We start from the raw sequence: 19,858 nt of genomic DNA, 5'->3' as shown, positions 1-19,858 counted from the left end.
GTAGATGGAATTTAATTCAGATAAATATGAGGTGTTGCATTTTGGTAAGATGAACAAGGGCAGGACTTGCGCAGTAAATGATAGAACCCTGGGATGTCTTTTTGAACAGAAAGACACCTAGGGGTTCTGGTAGAAAACTCCTTGAAAGTTGCCTTGCAGTTAAACAGGGTGGTGAAGAAGGCATTTGGCATGCTTGCATTGAATCTAGGAGTTAGGCTGTCATGTTGCAACTGGATAGAACATTGAGGCCACTTCTGGAGTATTGTGCAAATTCTGGTTGCCCTGCTATAAGAAGGATATTATTAAATTGGAAAGAGTGCAAAAAAGTTTTACCACAATGTTCGTGGGACTGGAGGGTTAACTTGAGGAGATACTGGATAAGCTTCAACATTTTTCCCTGGAGCATAGGAGGTTGTTAAAATCATGAGGGGCACATCCTTTCCCTAAAGTAAAGGGCATAATTTTTAAGGCGAGAGGAGAAAAAATTAAAGGGAATCTGAGGGGTAACTTTTTTACACACAGGATGTGCATATATAGAATGAACTGCCTGAGGAAGTGGTAGATGCAGGTACAGTTATAACATTTAAAAATATTTGGATAGGTACACGAATAGGAAAGGTTTACAGAAATATGGGCAGGTAGATGGCAGTAGTTTGGGAAACCTGATTGGCATGGACAAGTTGGGCTGAAGGGTCTGTTTTTGTGCTATATGACTCTGTAGCACAGAAGGAGGCCATTTAACCCATTGTTTTTGAACCAGCCCTCTCTGAGCAATTTACTAGTGTCAATCCTCAGTCTTGCATATTCCTCCCTTTTTCAAATAACATCAAATTTACTCTTGGATGGGTTGCTTAACCAGGGAGTGCAGGCAGGCTTAGACTGTGCATTCCAGCTGCAAGTCACGCGTTGTATGAAAGTTGTTTTTATGTCACAATTGCTTCTTTTACTTATCACTTTGAATCTGTAACCTCTTGTTCATGATTCTTCCTTTAATGGAAACAGTTTTTCTTGAACTCCTCTATCCAGTCCCCTCACAAATTTCAATACATTTATCAAATCTGCTCTTGACTCCTCCTCAAAGAAAACAGTCTGTATCTCCATTCTATTTGCATGACTGAAGTTCCTTTTCCCTGGGGCTATTTGCAAATTTAAAATTCATTTCCTGATTTCTATGAGTCTTGTATATGAAGGAATCCCTCATGAGATATCCAGACTGAAATGTGAATGAATGGGCCACAGCAGGAGAGGTAGGAATGTGGAAGGTGAGGCAGTGGATGAGAGCGAACTGGATAAAGAAGTAAGGTGGAGATCATCTTTTGCAGATATTAGGAAAAGAAAGGTACATCCAACTAAAGCTGTGGAATTTCCTCAACCCAATACCTCTCTTTTCTCTTTCTTGGCATTCCTTAAATTTGGTTGAAGGAGTACATTATATCTCCTTTCGTGATTTGGTTTCATGTTTAGATTGCTAATGCTCCTGGGAAATGTCTTCAGGATGTTTTACAATATTAAAGGTGGTATAAAAATGCAAATTGTCATTTATCTGCAGTTCTTAGCTTAGAAAGAATACACAGGGTGGTGATTTGAGGTAGGAGAGAGGGAATGTGAAAAGAGCATTTCTGGTGTAGTGCAGTTAAGCCACAAATAAATTATTTGAGGAGGTAAGGTATCACATGCAAGTAACAGGAGTCATCTAGACTGAAAATGTTAGCTAGCTGCTCTTCCCTATGGATGCTGCCTGACCTGCTATAATTTCCAGCATTTTTTATTTTTGTTTACATCCTGTGTTTATAATCTAAAAAGACATAGTGAGTTGAATGCTCAATTTAGAGAAGTCTGTTTTGCTGCTCCAAGCTAACACATTTGAGATGTTATTATGACACATCACAGTTCCAGCTATGGGCATAATGGGGACTGCAGTTAAATGAAGTAGTAACTTTTTTATTTAAGTAACGCCTTTAATTCAGGAAAGCATCCCATGGTACTTCAAAGGATTATGGTCAAACAATGCTTGACACTAGGCAAGATAAGATATGAGGACAGACAGTTGAAGGCTTGGTCAAAGAGTTGGGTATTCGCGAACACTTTTTAAAGAAAGAAAGGTAGAGATGTGAACAAGTTTAGGAAAATAAGTCAAGGACAAGGGGCCAAGGCAGATAAAATCAGTGTGGATTGAATACAATCATAGATACTCAAAGCCAGAATTGGAAGAGCCTACATCATAGGAAGGTTAAGGAACTGGTGGAGGTTACAAAGACAGCAAGGGGTCAAGACCAAGGTAGGTCTTGAAGACAAGAGTGCTAATTTTTGATGATAAGAAGCATTGATGATAAGAAGCACCTGACTGGATTACTGAACACTGGTGATGAATGAAAGTGACTTGATGTGAGCTATAACATTAATGTCCCAGATTAAGCTATGTAGAAAAGAAGGCTTGGACAGCAATGGAATAGTAAAATCCAGAGGCAGCAAAGGCATGAACGTTTCAGTCGATGATGATGGTGATAGGGAAATTCCGGGACAAGCTTTATACGCATTTAAAAACAAATGGACTTATTAGTGATAGACAGCATAGTTTTAACAGGATGTTTCCTGGTTTGGGGATTTTCACTATGAAGAAAGGTTGGATAGACTCGGTTTGTTTTCACTGGAATGCAGGAAGTTGAGGGAAGACCAAGTAGACGTTTATAAGATTGTGAATGGCATGGATAGAGTGGAAAATATGAGGCTTTTTCCCAGGGTCAAGAGGTCAATTACTAGGGGACACCGGTTCAAAGTGCGAGAGGGGAAGTTTAAAAGAGATGTGCAAGGCAAGGTTTTCACACAAAGTGGTAAGGGCCTGCAACACATTGCCAGAGGTAGGGGTGGAAGCAGACACCATAGCAGTATTCAAGAAACACCTGGACAAATACATGAATAGGAAGGGAATAAAAGGATATAGACCCTGTAGGTGAAGGCAGCTTTAATATGGAAGGGCAAAATGTGTTGTGCAGACTTGAAGCACCGAAGGGCCTGTTCCTGTGCTGTATTGTTCTTGTCCTTTGAACAGAGGCCTAGTCAGGAGATCTTTCAAATGTTGAAGAAGACAGTCTTGAAGGTAGATTGGATGAATATGTGGGTGGAAACTCCTCTTGTTAAATAAGGTTGTGAATGATGTGGTTCAGCTTCTGAAAGCAGCCAGAGAAGAAGAATAGTGCCTGATGTCCAGGGAATAGGATGGTGGCAGTGACCAGAGCAGAGAATAGGATGGTTGGCATTGAAGAAAAGATTAGAATAGTGCTGGAAAAGCGCAGCAGATCAGGCAGCATCCGAGGAGCAGGAAAATCGATGTTTCGGGCAAAAGCCCTTCAGGAAGCTTCATCATCGGGCTTTTGTCCGAAATGTCTATTTTCCTGCTCCTCGGATCTTCTGATCTTCTGTGCTTTTCCAGCACCACTCTTATCTTGACTCTAATCTCCAGCATGTGTAGTGCTCACTTTCACCTCGCTGCAGTGAAGAAAAGCCAGCTGACTCATTCTGAAACTTTATTGATGGTGCTGACTCTACTGGAGGGGTGTCCCAAGTGAGAAAGGGGAGTGCTTTTAATGAGAATAGGGCATTGAGGGTGTCATTTATCAGATCAGTAGCTGCAGGAATGCCATGGTGAGTTTCAGGCCAAGTGCTAGCAGATGGGACTTTGAAAATAGAGTTGGAATATTATTGGGGGAAGAGGCTTGTTTTTTGTCCTTAGAGCTGCTATGGAAGGAATTGGATCTGGGAGAGGGGATGTAAGTGGCAAGCGATGAAAAGAAGCGTTCCAAAAAATTGCCTTATTTGTAATTGACATGTTGAGAGTATGGAGGCCATGAGAAGATAAGGTCAAAAGGATGTCCGTCAATATGAATAGAGGAATTCATATAGCAAGAGAGAGGTTACGGAAAGACTGTGAACTCTGCGGAGCAACAACAGCAAGTCTGAAAGTCTTAATTAATTGAGATGGAAATGAATTTTTTTTTTGGAAACAAAACTGAAGAAGGGTGACTGGGCCCAAAATGTTAACTGATTTCTGTCCACAGATCCTGTGAATGTAATAGTGTGGAATGTTATGTTTTGAGTAGCTTCTATAATAAAGTTTGATTTATTATAATTTGGATTTTGAAGTTCAGGTAACATAGCTTTGTTTTAGTTCTGTGACGGTAAGCTTTAAAAGAAAGAAAAAGGTCAGTAACCATGAACTACAGGTATAATTCCAAAAAAACTTATGAGATTTAAGTTAAATGCCTCAATCAACAATGTGGGAAGTTAATTGTTTACAGTGCTGAGTTTATGAGCCACACAGATACAGATGGTCAGAGACCAGAATCCATCCTCTGAATAAAAAATTCCTATCAATGGGCAGCTACGGGAGATTCAAGATGGCGGTGACCCAGCAAGTCTTATTCTGTAGTGCTCTGCCTAAGACTCTGGCAAAGTGGGGCACCCACCTTCACCACACCTTTTAATTCATTTAAAATAGCTTTTGCCCAGCATACTTGGTCATTTTGCATCAAACTTGAACAGTTTGGTGCTGTTCTTAAAATGGGTAAGGGCAAAAATTCCCAAAGTTCGCAACAGGCAGGGACCCCTCCCCCACCCCCTCCAGCTGCAGCGGAGACGTCTGCAGCTGCCTCGGGGAACTTACTCGCAGAGGCGAGCCTGATCTCCGAGATCAACAAGCTGCAGGAGAGGATCGACGCTTTTATCGAAGTATCCAGGAGCAGGTGGGAGTCGTTCTCCGTCGTGCTGCAGAAGCACGACCGAGAAATTGAAAAACTCGAACAACACGTTGGAGGGGCGGAGCAAAAGGCTGCAACATCGGAAGCTGCTGCCGAATCTGCCGTGATCCGGGTCCGGGCTCTCTAGCAGCGAGTCCGGACCTTGGAGGAGCACATCGATCTCTGTAATTGGGGTCGTCGAAAAAATGTTCGGTTGCTAGGCATTCCCGAACGGGAAGAGGAAGGCCAGCTTGCAGTTTTATTTTTAGAGCAATGGCTCCCTGAAATATTAAAATTAGAGCCCGGATCAGACCAGGTATGGGTGGAGTGAGCCCACCAAGTTGCTATACGCAGGCCCGGGCTGGACCAGCGCCCCTGCCCGGTTCTGTTCTGGGTCCAATGCTATAAAGAGAAGCAGATTCTCCTGGAAGTCTCCTGGAAGCCTCCAGAGTCCTGGGAAGGATCCCCTGGCCATGATACGCAAGGGTTCCAGAATGATCTTAGTCCAGGATTTTTCTCCAGCCATGGTCCGCGAGCGGAGGGCATTCGATGAGGTGAAGAAGTGCCTAAGAGACTTAAATATCCAATATTCTTGCGTTACCCAGCAATGCTGCGCTTCAGCCATGAAGGATCCGTATACAACTTTGGATCACCAGAGAAGGCTAATGAATTTTTGGACTCTCTTAAATAGACTATAAGATTCAAATCGTCCGTCGTTCCCCCGGTTTACCCCTTTTTTTTTTTCCTTCTCCATCCCTTGTTTGTTTATTACCTTTTCCAGGGGCAGGAAGGGGGCTTATTTGTTATTCACTATGTGATTTTTCTTTTTACAGGCTGTGCGGCTTATTTGATTTATGTGGGAAGGGGGTTTGTTTTGTCCTATCTTTTTTATTTAGAGAGGGGTTCTCTTCTTCAGTCATCTGACTTAGCTTTCTAATAATTGCCAGGATTGTAACTTTTTATATATTCATATTTTGTATTATGCTTGCTAAACGCACCCTCGGTGTTGGTGTGGGAGGGGGTGGGTGACTCACTTTTTACTTTGGTTTTATAGAACACTTGAATTTGTCTACTCCTACATCTACTTGACAAACAGCACTTAAAATTACAACAGGGTGGATATGACCAGGCCTTTTTTTCATCTTTTAGTTCAAAAAGTAGGGGAGTAGTCATCCTCATTCGGAAGAATCTTCCTTTTAAAATCTTAAGCCAGATAAAAGATGAATCTGGATGGTATAAACTGATCAAAGCCTTAATAAATGGAGAGGAGTATGGGATTTTGAATCTTTATTGCCCCCTGGCACACCCCTTCAAATTTGTAACAGAAGCGTTCTCCAAATTGATGGCTTTTAGGGCCTGCCATACAATTAAGGGAGGAGACTTTAATTGTATTATGGACTCTGAGACAGATAGGATACCCAAGAGTACTGTGGGTATATCTCTTAGATCCAGACATTTGGCGGATCTGAGTAAGGAGCTAGGGCTAGTAGATGTGTGGAGGTGTCTTCACCCCCAGGGCAGAGACTTTACTTTTTACTCTAACCCACACAAGTGTCATACTAGAATTGATATGCTTTTTGCTCCCTCGACCTTTTTGAATTCCGTATTGTCCTGCAAAATAGGTAACATAGCAATTTCTGATCATGCCGCAGTATATATGGATGTTAAGACGAGGGATGATGGGACAGGCCCCCGACATTGGCGTATGGACTCCTTTTTAATGAAGGATGGCAAATTTATAAAATATTTCTCTCAAGAACTCAAAACCTTTTTGGAAATTAATTCAGGTACAGCCAGTAACCCGTCAACGATGTGGGAGACCATTTAAGGTTTATGTGCGAGGTTTGGTCATCTCCTATTCCGCGACCCAGAAAAGACAAAAGGGAGAACAACAGCGCCTGCTTGAGGCTCGCTTGAAGGCAGCTGAGACAGTGTATGTTGATAGGCCCTGTATTACTAAGCTACAGAGGATCACAGCCCTTAGGGCAGCCTTGAATACCGCACTTACCCAAACAGCAAAGAGGGAAATATTATTTGTAAAGCAAAGACTATATGAATATGGTGACAAGCCTGGCAGATACCTAGCGTATCTTGCTAGGAAAAAAAAGGCTCCTCAAGCTATTACGTCCATTACGGAAAGTGCTGGTACTCTGACTATTGATCATAAAAGGATCAATACAGCCTTTAGAAAGTTCTATTTTGAACTGTATAAATCACAGGACTGTGAGGATAGAACTAAGAAGATGGAGTCCTTCTTTAAAAGCTTGGCCTTTCCGGATTTAACCTCTGAGCAGGTGTCGATCCTGAATGCTCCCCTGGTAACCCAGGAAGTACTCGACGCAATTAGACAGCTTCAGAATGGCAAAGCACCTGGACCAGACGGATTCCAGGTTGAATTTTATAAAGAATTCATAGGAGAACTGGCTGGACCACTCATAGACACGTATAATTTACTCACCCAGTCAAGGCTGTCTCCTGCCTTCGCTGAGAGAAGCAAATATTTTTCTCATTCTTAAAAAAGGAAAGGCCCCAGAAGATTGTTCATCATAGAGACCAATATCCTTGCTAAATGTAGATTTTAAAATCCTTTCTAAAACGTTGGCATTAAGATTGGAGAGGGTCTTGCCATATATCATAAGAGGACCAGATGGGGTTTATCAAGGGTCGTAGATCATCTAACAACATTAGAAGGGTCTTAAATAGGATATAAGCCTGTCACCAGAAAAGAATACCGGGGATAGTTGTCTCCTTGGATGCAGAGAAGGCATTTGACTGGGTTGAATGGTCATATCTTTTTTACACACTGGAAACGTTTGGTTTTGGAGAGGTATTTTTTAACGCAGCTGTGATTACCAATGGTTTAGGTTCAGTTAGCTTCAGTGTGGGTAGGGGCTGTTGTCAGGGATGTCCTCTCTCACCGTTATTATTCACGCTAATTATTGAACCTCTAGCGGAAGCTATACAAACCGACTCTAATATAGTGGCTCCGAGGGTTGGTTCGGGTAAACATAAAATCACTCTCTATGTAGATGATGTCCTTCTGTTCTTAAGTAATCCTCTGATATCCGTACCCCGCTTAATTTAAGTAGTTAATCTGTTTAGTATGTTCTCAGGCTACAAAATCAATTTTAAGAAATCGGAGGCCATGCCATTGGGTGGTCTCGCCAGTATATCCAATTTATTGGATGGATCTTGTTTTCCTTTTCGGTGGTCACTGGAGGTTTTCTATACTTAGGTATTTTTATCACCCCTGTATTTGGTCAGGTGTATAAAGCCAATTTTATACACCTACTAGAGAAAATAAGGCAGGACCTTCAACGCTGGGGAGATCGCCCAGTATCCTGGTTAGGCAGAGTAGCTCTAATTAAAATGAATATTTGGCCTCGTCTCTTTATATCCTATGAGAATGCTCCCTTTGATGTTTCCGAGACTGATGTTACGTAAACTACATGGCTGACTTGGTTCCTTTATTTGGAATCATAGACGACCCCTTATCAAATTAGAGAAGTTGCCGCTTCCATTAGCAAGGGGAGAACTGGATTTTCCAGACTTTAAGAGGTATCAGTTGAGCTCTCTATTAGGCTATGTAGCTGATTGGATCTCTTGTGACTCACAATCAATCTGGTTGGACATTGAGACCTCCCAAGCAAAGTGTCCCCTCATCAATCTTTTATTTTTAGCTAAGGTGAGAGCTATTATGGACTATTGTAAAAACCTATTGTATTAAATACAATTAAAGCCTGGAAGATAATGCGGCAAGGTGAGGGTAACTTACAAAAAACCTCTCCTTATACTCGTATAGTGGGAGCATAGGGTTTTCAGCCAGGGCAGACAGATGCTACATTTAGAACCTAGAGGTCCTGAGGTGTCTCTTGCTTCGGGGACCTATACGATGGGGAAGTTATGATATCTTTTGAGCAGCTGCACCAGAGGTTTGGACTGCCTAATGGAGACCTTTTTCGGTATTTCCAAATACGAGATTATATACAGAAGAAGACCACATTATTAGATAGTCCCTACAAATGGGATAGGGAAAGAAGAGTCCTATGGCCAATGGGTCCACCCTCGGTCAGTACTCTATCACTCATTACATATAGAGGTATCGAAAGACATGGAACGACTGTTTAAAATATGGAACCAGGAATTGGGGTTAGAAATCCCTTCAGAAATGTGGGAGGACATCTGGGGAAAATGCCAGAAAGATCTCTGTTTGTAATAGAACTCAAGCTATTCAATTAAAGATACTCCACAGGGCTCATATAGCACAGGAACGACTGGCAAAATTTAGGGTAGGAACATCCCCAATGTGTCCTAAGTGTAAAATAAAAGTGGGCACTCTCACGCACTGTTTATGGACATGCCACAAGATCCGCAAATACTGGGACAGAGTAGCGAATGCTCTGACAGAAATCTTAGGAACGGAGATTGGATTGGATCCAGTGTCTTTTCTCTTGGGCTTCTCAAATCTGCCCTCCCTGGATGTGGATGGGAGGAAATTATTCTCCATTCTCTCTTTTTGTGCAAGGAAAAATATCTTAGTTAATTGGGTAGCTTGAGGGCCTTCCAGAACTTTTGAATTGGCACAGGTTAATTTGGATTATATCCCCCTTGACTTCCTCACAAATATGGTGCACCAAAAAATGAAATTATTCTATAAAATATGGCAGCCCTTTTTAAACTATATAGACACAGGTATTTCGGCCATATTGTTAAGGGCTTTTGTCTGGCTGTGGTAGTGGTTCTGGCTGGTCCGGGGGCCCCCCTGAGGGAGGAATCCCATATAAATATGGGTTTTATTAGAATGGATCAACATCAAATAATGCGTACATATTTAATTATTGCATTATTTCTTACTTGTAATGTAAGAAATCTTATTTTATGCTTTGGTTGTTTGTAGGATAGATTAGTAGTTAGCTGAGTTTATTTTTCTCTTTTCTTTCTTTTGTGGTTTGGCTATTATTTATTTATTTATTTATTTATTTATTTATATGTATAATTGTATATTAGTGTTTACATTTGTTTGTATTAAATTGTAATTTTGTAAAAAATGTTAAAAAATCTCTTTCAATTTAAAAAAAGGGCAGTTACAGTTAGCTTTATAATAAACCTCCAAATTGTGACTTTTTATTTGGTAGAAATGTGTAGATTGTGGAAACTGAAAAGATTTCCAGCCTGTCAGGACTGGAAAGTAGTTTCGAGGTCATCAGTACTGGAAAGAATCTGTTCAGTGCAAAATTTTCAAGTTAATAAATGAATGCTACTTCACTGAATTTGAATGACTGGCGATCAATGAGTTGAGCATCGTATCCCGTTCTTATGCTCAACTCATTGATCGCCAATTCCAACCTGCCACAGTGAAAAACTGCAATGATCTCCTCCGAAGACAGATACAGGGCACATCCAATAGAGTACCCTTCGTTGTCCAGTACTTCCAGAACTATGTCTTGTTCTTGACAGCCTTCAGCATGTCATCGATGACAAACATTAGATTAGATTACTTACAGTGTGGAAACAGGCCCTTCGGCCCAACAAGTCCACACTGACCCGCCGAAGCGAAATCCACCCATACCCCGACATTTACCCCTTATCTAACACTACTGGCAATTTAGCATGGCCAATTCACCTGACCTGCACATCTTTGGACTGTGGGAGGAAACCGGAGCACCCGGAGGAAACCCACGCAGACACGGGGAGAATGTGCAAACTCCACACAGTCAGTTGCCTGAGTCGGGAATTGAACCCGGGTCTCATGGCGCTGTGAGGCAGCAGTGCTAACCACTGTGCCACCGTGCTGCCCGAACATCTTGCCAAGATCATCCCTATGCCTCCAATTCTCTCCTTCAAACAACCACCAAACTTTCAACAGACCATTGTTTGCAACAAACTATCCAGCCTTAGGACAACATCAACCACAACACCACACAACCCTGCGACAGAAGCCTCTGCAAGACATGTCAGATCATCGACATGGATACTACCATCACACGTGGGAACACCACCTACCACATGGCAGATACACATGTGACTCGGCCAATGTTGTCTACTTCAGATGTTGCAGGCAAGGATTCCCCGAGGCTATGCAGACGCTATGACAATGAATGAATGAACACCATGCAATCATCACCAGGTGTGGATGTTCCCTCCCAGTGGGGGATCATTTCAGCATTCAAGGACATTCTGCCTCCAATCTTCAGGTATGCATCCTCTAAGGCTGCCTTCAAGATACACAACAACGTAGAATTGCTGAGCAGAAACTGATAGCCAAGTTCCATACCCATGAGGGCTGCCTCAACCGTGATCTTGATTTCATGTTGCACGACATATAAACCCACTGTACTGTTCAGTATCTGTAAAGTTTTAACGTTGTCACCTTGACAACTTGCTATAATCTCTCTACCTTTAATGAGTTTGTACAGTTTTGAAACGCTTGTTACTTTGGATAGACCTGTGACACACAACTCTTTTATGCCTATCATGTTATTCCAGCCAGGAGAAAGTGAGGACTGCAGATGCTGGAGATCAGAGTTGAGAGTGTGGTGCTGGAAAAGCACAGCAGGTCAGGCAGCATCCAAGGAGCAGGAGAATTGACTTTTCGGGCATAAGCCCTTCATCAGGAATTCCAGCCGTTTGATTTGTTTCCAGAACCATCTTATTTATCTTTTGTAATTATCTCTCTGCCTCAATTAAATGGTTCAGAGGTCATCCCCTTTACTTTCTATTCAGCTATTGACACTTTTGTTCATCTGCAGAGACTTATTATTCAGCCTATCAACACTCCGTTCATACCATTTGTATGATCTTTTGGTCTCTCTGCCCATTGACCTCTCTGCTATATAAATTCTGAAGCAGCACTCCAAAAGCTTGTGATTTCAGATAAACCTGTTGGTGTCATGTGACCTCTGACCTTGTTCACTCCAGTACAACACCGGCACCTTCACATTTTGTGAACATGTTCAATGACTGCCTACCACGTTAACCAACCAGCAAATATAACCCATCATCTATCTTTCTAGGTTTGACTCTGAGATCTGACATGTTGAGTTTTTCCATTAGCTGGGATCATAACACGTGATTGTGAACATAATTGAAATTAGGTCATTGTTGGGTAAAAATAATAGCTGTCTTTGGAAAGTCTCTGCATTAGTTCCATAAGGTTAGGGAAACCTGCAATAGGAAATACATGCTGTTTGCTTTGCAAAGAAAAAAATTAGAGGAAGTAAAATTCAATGATGCATTCACAGTAAACCAGCATTATTTTTGCATCAAATGTGGCTTCTCAGAAGGCTGCATGGATTTGTTCTGATTCGAAGATGCCGGTGTTGGACTGGGGTGTACAAAGTTTAAAAATCACACAACACCAGGTTATCGTCCAACAGGTTTAATTGGAAGCACACTAGCTTTCAGAGCGACGCTCCTTCATCAGGTGATTGTCAGGTGACACAATCACCTGATGAAGGAGCGTCGCTCCGAAAGCTAGTGTGCTTCCAATTAAACCTGTTGGACTATAACCTGGTGTCGTGTGATTTTTAACTTTTGGATTTGTTCTGCAACACTAGAGGGAGCACTTCTTGCAACTGCACAAAGGCCGTGTTGCTTGCAGAGATGTTTTTGCATCAGCTGATGTTTTGTAACTAATTTTATCAGTTTCTTGTAAACCAACATCCTGAAGCCAGTTGCAAACTGACACCTGGTACTAGGGAGCAAAGCAAAAGGGAATCATGTTAACATCGACATTCTTCAAAATGGTCTGTTCGTTTCACTAGTCATTATTAGTAAAAGATTTCATCATAAATAGATCAGCGTGTTTCTTTTCTTAAATAGAGGATGTTTTTCGAGATGCTACAAAAGGACTGAAGCATTAAAATGTCTCAATTTTTTTGCATTATTTATTCTGTCGACAAATGAATTAACTGGGTCCCCCAGGAAGCTACTGTTCGCACTTTGATTCTTGGTTCTGTTCAAATATGAAAGTCTTCATGTGGGTCTCAAGGTCGTGATTCTGGTAATAGGAACCCCACTAAATGAGCTAGTTGTTTTAGAACATAGAACTATACAGCGCAGAACAGGCCCTTCAGCCCTCGGTGTTGCGCCGACCTGTGAACTATTCTCAGCTCGTCCCCCTACACTATCCCAAAATCATCCATGTGCTTATCCAAGGATTGTTTAAATCTCCATAATGTGGCTGAGTTGACTACATTGGTAGGCAGGGCATTCCACACCGTTATCACACTGAGTAAAGAACCTGCCTCTGACATCTGTCTTAAATCTAACCCTCCCCCCGCCCCTCAAATTTGTAGTTACGCCCCCTCGTACAAGCTGACGTCATTATCCTAGGAAAAAGACTTTCACTGTCTACGCTATCTAATCCTCTGATCACCTTGTATGTCTCTATCAAGTCCCCTCTTAGCCTTCTTCTTTCCAATGAGAACAGACCCAAGTATCTCAGACTTTCCTCATAAGACCTTCTCTCCAGACCAGGCAACATCCTGGTAAATCTCCTCTGCACCTTTTCCAATGCTTCCACATCCTTCCTGAAATATGGCGATCAGAACTGCACACAATATTCCAAGTGCGGCTGCACTAGTGTTTTGTATAGTTGCAGCATGATATTGCAGCTCCGAAACTCAATTCCTCTACCAATGAAACCTAACACACCATATGCCTTCTTAACAGCACTATCCACCTGGGTGGCAACTTTCAGTGATCTATGTACATGGACTCCAAGATCCCTCTGCACATCCACAGTACAAGAATCTTTCCATTGACCCAGTACTCTACCTTCCTGTTATTCTTCCCAAATGCATCACCTCACATTCAGTTGCATTGAACTCCATTTGCCACCTCTCAGCCCAATTCTGCAGTTTATCCAAGTCCCCCTGCAACCTGTAACATTATTCCAACTGTCCACTTTAGTGTCATCTGCCAATTTACTAATCCATACACCTATGCCTGCATCTAAGTCATTTATAAAAATGACAAACAGCAGTGGTCCCAAAACAGAACCATGTGGCACACCACTAGTAACCGGACTACAGGCTGAATATTTTCAATCAGCCACCACTCATTGCCTTCTTTCAGAAAGCCAGTTTCTAATCCAAGCTGCTAAATCACCCTCAATCCCATGCCTCTGCATTTTCTCCAACAGCTTACCATGGGAAACTTTATCAAAGGCTTTACTGAAGTCCATGTATACCACGTCAACTGTCCTACCCTCATCTACATGCTTGGTCACCTTCTCAAAAACTCAATGAGCTTTGTGAGACACGACCTGCCGTTGATGAAACCATGTCGACTATCTGAAATCAAATTATTGCTTGCTAGATGATGATAAATTTTATCTCTTATAATCCTTTCCAAAACCATTCCTACATTAGAAGTAAGGCTCACTGGTCTATAATTACCTAGGTCATCTCTACTGCTCTTCTTGAACAAGGGCACAACATTTGCAATCCTCCAGTCCTCTGGTACTAAATCTGTAGACAATGATGACTCAAATATCAAAGCCAAAGGATCTGCTATCTTCTCTCTAGCGTCCCAGAGAATCCTCGGATAAATCCCATCAGGCCCAGGGGACTTGTCTACTTTCATTCCTTCCAGAATTGATAATGCTTGTTCATAACTAACTTCGATCCTTTCTAGTCTAATATCTCATACCTCATTCTTCTCGACAATATTCTCCTTTTTCTGAGTGAAAACCGATGAGAAATGTTCGTTTAGCACCTCTCTGATCTCCACAAGATCCACACTCAACTGTGTTTGACTGGCCCTATTCCTGAAGAAGGGCATGTGCCCGAAACGTCGAATCTTCTGTTCCCTAGATGCTGCCTGACCTGCTGTGCTGTTCCAGCAATAAAGTTTCAGCTTTGATCTCCAGCGTCTGCAGACCTCACTTTCTCCTCCTGGCCCTATTCCTACCCTAGTCATTCTTTTATTCCTCACATACCTATAAAAAGCTTTACGGTTCTCCTTTATTGTATTTGCTAAAGACTGCCCGTGTCCTCTCTTTGCTCTTCTTAACTCTCTCTTTAAATCCTTCCTAGCTGATCTGTAACTCTCCATCGCCTCATCTGAACCATCTTGCCTCATCAACACACAAGCCTCTTTTTTTTCTGCTTAACAAGTGATGCAATTTCTGTAGTAAACCACAGTTTCCTTTCCTTATCACTTCCTCCCTGCCTAACAGGAACATACCTATCAAGGGCACGCAATGTCTGTTCGTTAAACCAGCTCCACATTTCCATTGTCTGCATCCCCTGCATTTTGCTACCCCATTCTATGCCTCCGAATTATAATTGCCCTGGCCCCATCGCTAACTCTTAACCTGTGGCATGTATCTATCCCTTTCCATCGCTAAACTAAACATAACTGAATTATGGTCACTCTCTTCAAAGTGCTCACCTACAACTAAATCAAACATCTGGCCTGGTTCATTACCAAGCACCAGATCCAGTGTGGCCTCCCCTCTTATCGGCCTTTCGAACGCTGTGTCAGGAAACTCTCCTGTACACATTGGACAAAAACTGATCCATCCGACGTACTAGAGTTACAGTATTTCCAGTCAATGTTGGGGAAGTTAAAGTCCCCCATAATGACCATCCTGTTCCTTTCACTCCTACCCAGAATAATTTTGCCAATCCTCTCTTCCACCTCCCTGGAACTCTGCAGAGGCCTATAAAAAAAACTCCAAGCAGTGTGACTTCTCCTCTCCTGTTTCTAACCTCAGCCCACACTACTTCAGTAGACAAGTCCTCATCAAAAATTCCTTGAGCCACCGTTATACTATCCTTGATTAACAAGGCCACACTTCCCCCTCTTTTACTGCCTTGCCTGTTCTTAATGAAAGATCTAAACCCTGGAACCTGCAACATCCATTCCTCACCCTGCTCTATCCATGTCTCCAAAATGGCCACAACATTGAAGTCCCAGGTACCTACTCGTGCTGCAAGGTCACCTACCTTATTTCGGATACTTCTGGCGTTGAAGTAGACGCACTTCTGCTAGCACATTCCTGTGACCATGAAATCCTGTCCCTGTCCTCCCTACTCTCATCCACCTGTGCACTGCAACTGTACCTCCAGTTCCCATCCCCCTGCTGAGCTAGTTTAAACCCACCTGAATAGCACCAGCAAATTTCTCACCCAGGATATTAGTACCTCTCTGGTTCAAGTGAAGACCGTCCTGTTTGTACAAGTCCCACCTTCCCCAGAATGAGCCTCAATTATCTAAGTACCTGAGACCATCCTTGCAGCCACGTGTTCAGCTGATATCTCTCCCTATTCCTTGCCTTGCTATCATGTGGCATGGGTAACAAACCAGAGATAACAACTCTGTTTGTTTTAGATCTCAGCTTTCACCCTAACTCCCTGAAATCCTGCCTTACATCCCTATCTCTCTTTCTACCTGTGTCATTGGTACCTACGTGGACCACGACTTGAGGCTCATCACCCTCTCCCTTCAGGACCCCAAAGACACGATCCGAGACATCATGGACCCTGGCACCTGGGAGGCAGCACATCAACCGTGAGTCTTGTTTGTTCCCAACAAAGCTTCTATCTGTCCCTCTAACAAATGAGTCCCCAATGACTAACACTCTCCTCCTTTCCCTTCTTCCCTTCTGTGCAACAGGGACAGGCTCTGTGCCAGAGACCTGGGCCCCACTGCATACCCCTGGTAAGTCGTCCCCTTCAACAGTATCCAAAACGGTATACATGTTTTTCAGGGGAACGAGCACAGGGGATCCCTCCACTGACTTTTTTTTTTCACCCTTCGAACAGTCCCTCAGCTTTCTTCGTGTCTAGGAGTAACTACTTTGGAGGAGCAAGAGTTAAGTGCACTTCCTGCAGATATACTTGGATGAGACACTAATGATGTCCCTGACCTCAAACATCATGCAGGAGTAACATTGCTCTCCCTGCACTGCCGTCTCTGCTGGTCCGCTTATCACAAAGTTTTAAAAAAAAGAAGAGACGCTTACCTGATGTGTCCCTGGTCTTTAAGGTTAGAGGAGGTGATTCGGTGGGAGGCTCTTCAAAGGTAGAGTCTTGGGTTGAGAAAACACTGACTTATATAGCTGGACCGAAATAAAAAGAAATCCTTCCTTTCCCAGAAACTTCTGCTCTCTGATTTTAAATATAAAAGCTTAAATCAGTGACTCACCACTCCCGGCAGGCCCCTGGTCCAAGCTCCCACCCTCCGAGTTGTTGCTGCCACTGAAAAACAGAAATGGGATATTAGGATTTTATATTGGGTTTGTTGGGATTTACTGTGCCACTAGAAAGGTGCAAGAATCTGTTAAGTATTCTGTGCTCTACATTTCTATGACTCTATGTGCGGCACAAATAATCTATTTTGTCTTTCTTAGAGTATTTTAAGATCACAACAAAATTACACTCTCAGCTGTTTCTTTTGTGCTGGCAAGCTAATCTATGGCCTCAACAATCTCCTGGCCCTCCATGCTAAATGACAGACATTAAGGTGAATCAGCACTTGTGGGTGAACACATTTTCAAGAACAACTCACCAAAATACTGTTTTTGACTTTAATGTCTTCAAGTCCATTCCTTTTCTTGATTTGTTTCTCCACACCCTACCCATCTCCCCCCCCCCCCCCCCCCAATCCCCTGTATCTTCACAATGGATCAATCATGATAATTATAAAGGAACCTCCTTGCTGTCCATTGCAGGAAAGACTATTGCAAAGATTGTCCTCTATCATCTTTACTTAGTGGCTGAGGAAATGTTTCCAAAGTGGAAGTGTGGTTTCTGCCTAGCGAAAGGCATCCCAACCATAATGTTCACTTTGTGGCAGATTTAAGAAAAGTGCAAGGAACAGTAACTGCAGTACTGTGCCCTTCTCAGCCACACAAATGCCTCAACTTTGTTACGTGTGAAGACTTAGGGGATGTTCTCCTCCAATTTGGCTGCCCTCTGAAATTTGTTACCATCCTCCGCTTGCTCCACAGGGACATGCAATTCATGATTCTCACCACAGGATGTGTTGTCAGTTATATTGAAGATTAGGTTTATTATTGCACCTAAACAGATCACACGTGTGTACGTGCACATGGTTATGTGTGTATACACACACTTAAAAGTTGAGCTCCTCGTCATCGTTGACTCCTGCAAAAACTGTGTTCTCCCTATGTACACAGCATGACGTAACCCCATGTTATTTGAAATCAATAACAAAATCCTGAAAAGCCAATCATTTATCAACATTGGAAGTCAATTTTGATGAAATTAAAAAATAAACCGTAAAATCCAGTATAGATCCCAATGTTCTGGTTCAGTTCTTGGATGACTTGAGTATCTGAGGACTGAGTTCAGAGTTTAGTAGGCTGCAGTGATCCCAATGTTCCTATATGCATTGGACAGAGGATCTCCACAGCACTGGGCAAGTACCACAGTGATGCATTCATAAAACTCACCAAGTCCAGTGCCAAGAAAGGCAGACTAAGAGTGCTCCCACCCCCCCAGCAATCTCTGAAATTCTGCCTGGCTGGATGGGCCCCGTTGGTGTTACGCCAGAAACCAGTCTCTGGAAGCAACCGTTCCACTCAGACCACTGCCACAGGTGTACAGCAAAACACTTCCAGGATGACCTCCAAAGAAATTAAATAACCTGAAGACTGACTCGTGAGGTCCCTGTTTTGAGTCCAATTAAAATGGCGAAGTTTAATTTAGAAAGGCACGAAATGGAGCAAGTGAATTTGTTCGAAGCGCACAGACGTGAAGTAGAGTTGTTGGAGTCCAGCACTGTCTGCCATTGTCTGAAGTTGAACTGGATTGTTCACAGCTTTGCTTCTATTTGATCCATGAGATGAGTTTTTCCCACTTCAGAATCATTACTAAGGTCCCTTATTTTGATCTCCATGCCTGTTTTTCAACCATCAGTGTATTGCCTCCAATGCTCTTTACTGTGCTGATCTAAGATGCAGTCCAGTCATTTCTGGTGATGAGTTGACCATGGATCAGTCTTTATAAATAAACGCAACTTATGTTAGCTCTTAGGCAGATTATCAATGACTGACAAGAGGTAAGATGCTTATATCTCCATCAGGAGACCATGTTAGAGTTTAGAATTCTGGCAGAACTGTTTGATGCTTCACCCAGTGGCTGTTGATAGCCACATAGGCAAAGCTTCTAGGCACACGGACTAACTCTTTCATATATGAACATACAATTTAGGAGGAGGCTATTCAGCCTCTCCAGCCTGCTGTCATTCTTCAAGATCGTGGCTGATCTGATTGTAACCTCAAATCTGCATTCGTGCCTATCCCGATAACCTTGCATCTCCTTGCTTAATCTCTAATTTTGCATTAAAACTATTCAAGAACGCTGCCAACATCTTTTTCAGGAAGAGTTCTAAAGACTCCAGATCCCTGAGAGAGAAATTTTGTCTCCTGTTTGTTTTAAGTACATTATGCATTATTTTTAAACAGTGGTCCATAGTTCTCGAATCTCCCATAGAGAAAATATCTGTTCTGCACCTACCCTGTCAAAGTTCCTAAGAATTTCATGTTTCAGTCAAGTCACATTGTGCTCTTTTAAACTCCAGTGGATATACGCCAACCCTATTCAATCTATCTTAAGACAATTGCCCATTTCAGATATTAGACATGTAAATCTTCTTTGAACCTTCAGTGTGTTTACATCCTTCCCTTAAATAAGGCGACTGATACTGTACACCATACTCCAGATACGGTTTTACCAGTGCCCTGTATAACTGAAGCATAATCTCCCCACTTGTGCATCCAATTCCGCTAGCAATAAATGATAACCTTCAATCAGCTTCCCTAATTACTTGCTGTAGCTGCATACAAGTCTTTTGCCATTCGAGTACGAAGATATCTAGCTCTCTCTGCGTCTCTCATCATCTAGATAATATGGTTCTTTTTTGATTTATCTTCCTTGTCATAATAGACAACTAAATATTTTCCCACATTATATTCTATTTTCCACATCTTTCCCCTTCTTTATCTATCTATCTATCTATATTCCTTTGTAGTCACTTTGTCCTTTCCACAACTTACTTTCCTATTTACCTTTCCATGTATTCTACAAATTTGGCAACAATATCTTCAGTCTCTTCATTTAGATCATTTCAACAAATTGTACACCGTCCTA

The 19,858-nt window shown here is 42.3% G+C and overlaps 1 protein-coding gene across 1 annotated transcript in view; it reads left to right on the top strand.

The window, feature by feature from the left end:
• Positions 1 to 19,858, top strand: part of pla2r1 (phospholipase A2 receptor 1) — a 155,619-nt gene that overhangs the window by 9,997 nt on the left and 125,764 nt on the right. The window lies entirely within an intron of this gene.

The sequence above is a fragment of the Chiloscyllium plagiosum genome, chromosome 7 (assembly GCF_004010195.1).
Source record: "Chiloscyllium plagiosum isolate BGI_BamShark_2017 chromosome 7, ASM401019v2, whole genome shotgun sequence".
Taxonomy (NCBI): Eukaryota; Metazoa; Chordata; class Chondrichthyes; order Orectolobiformes; family Hemiscylliidae; genus Chiloscyllium; species Chiloscyllium plagiosum.
The sequence above is the reverse complement of the archived record's forward strand: the minus strand, read 5'-3'. Positions and strand labels throughout refer to the sequence as shown.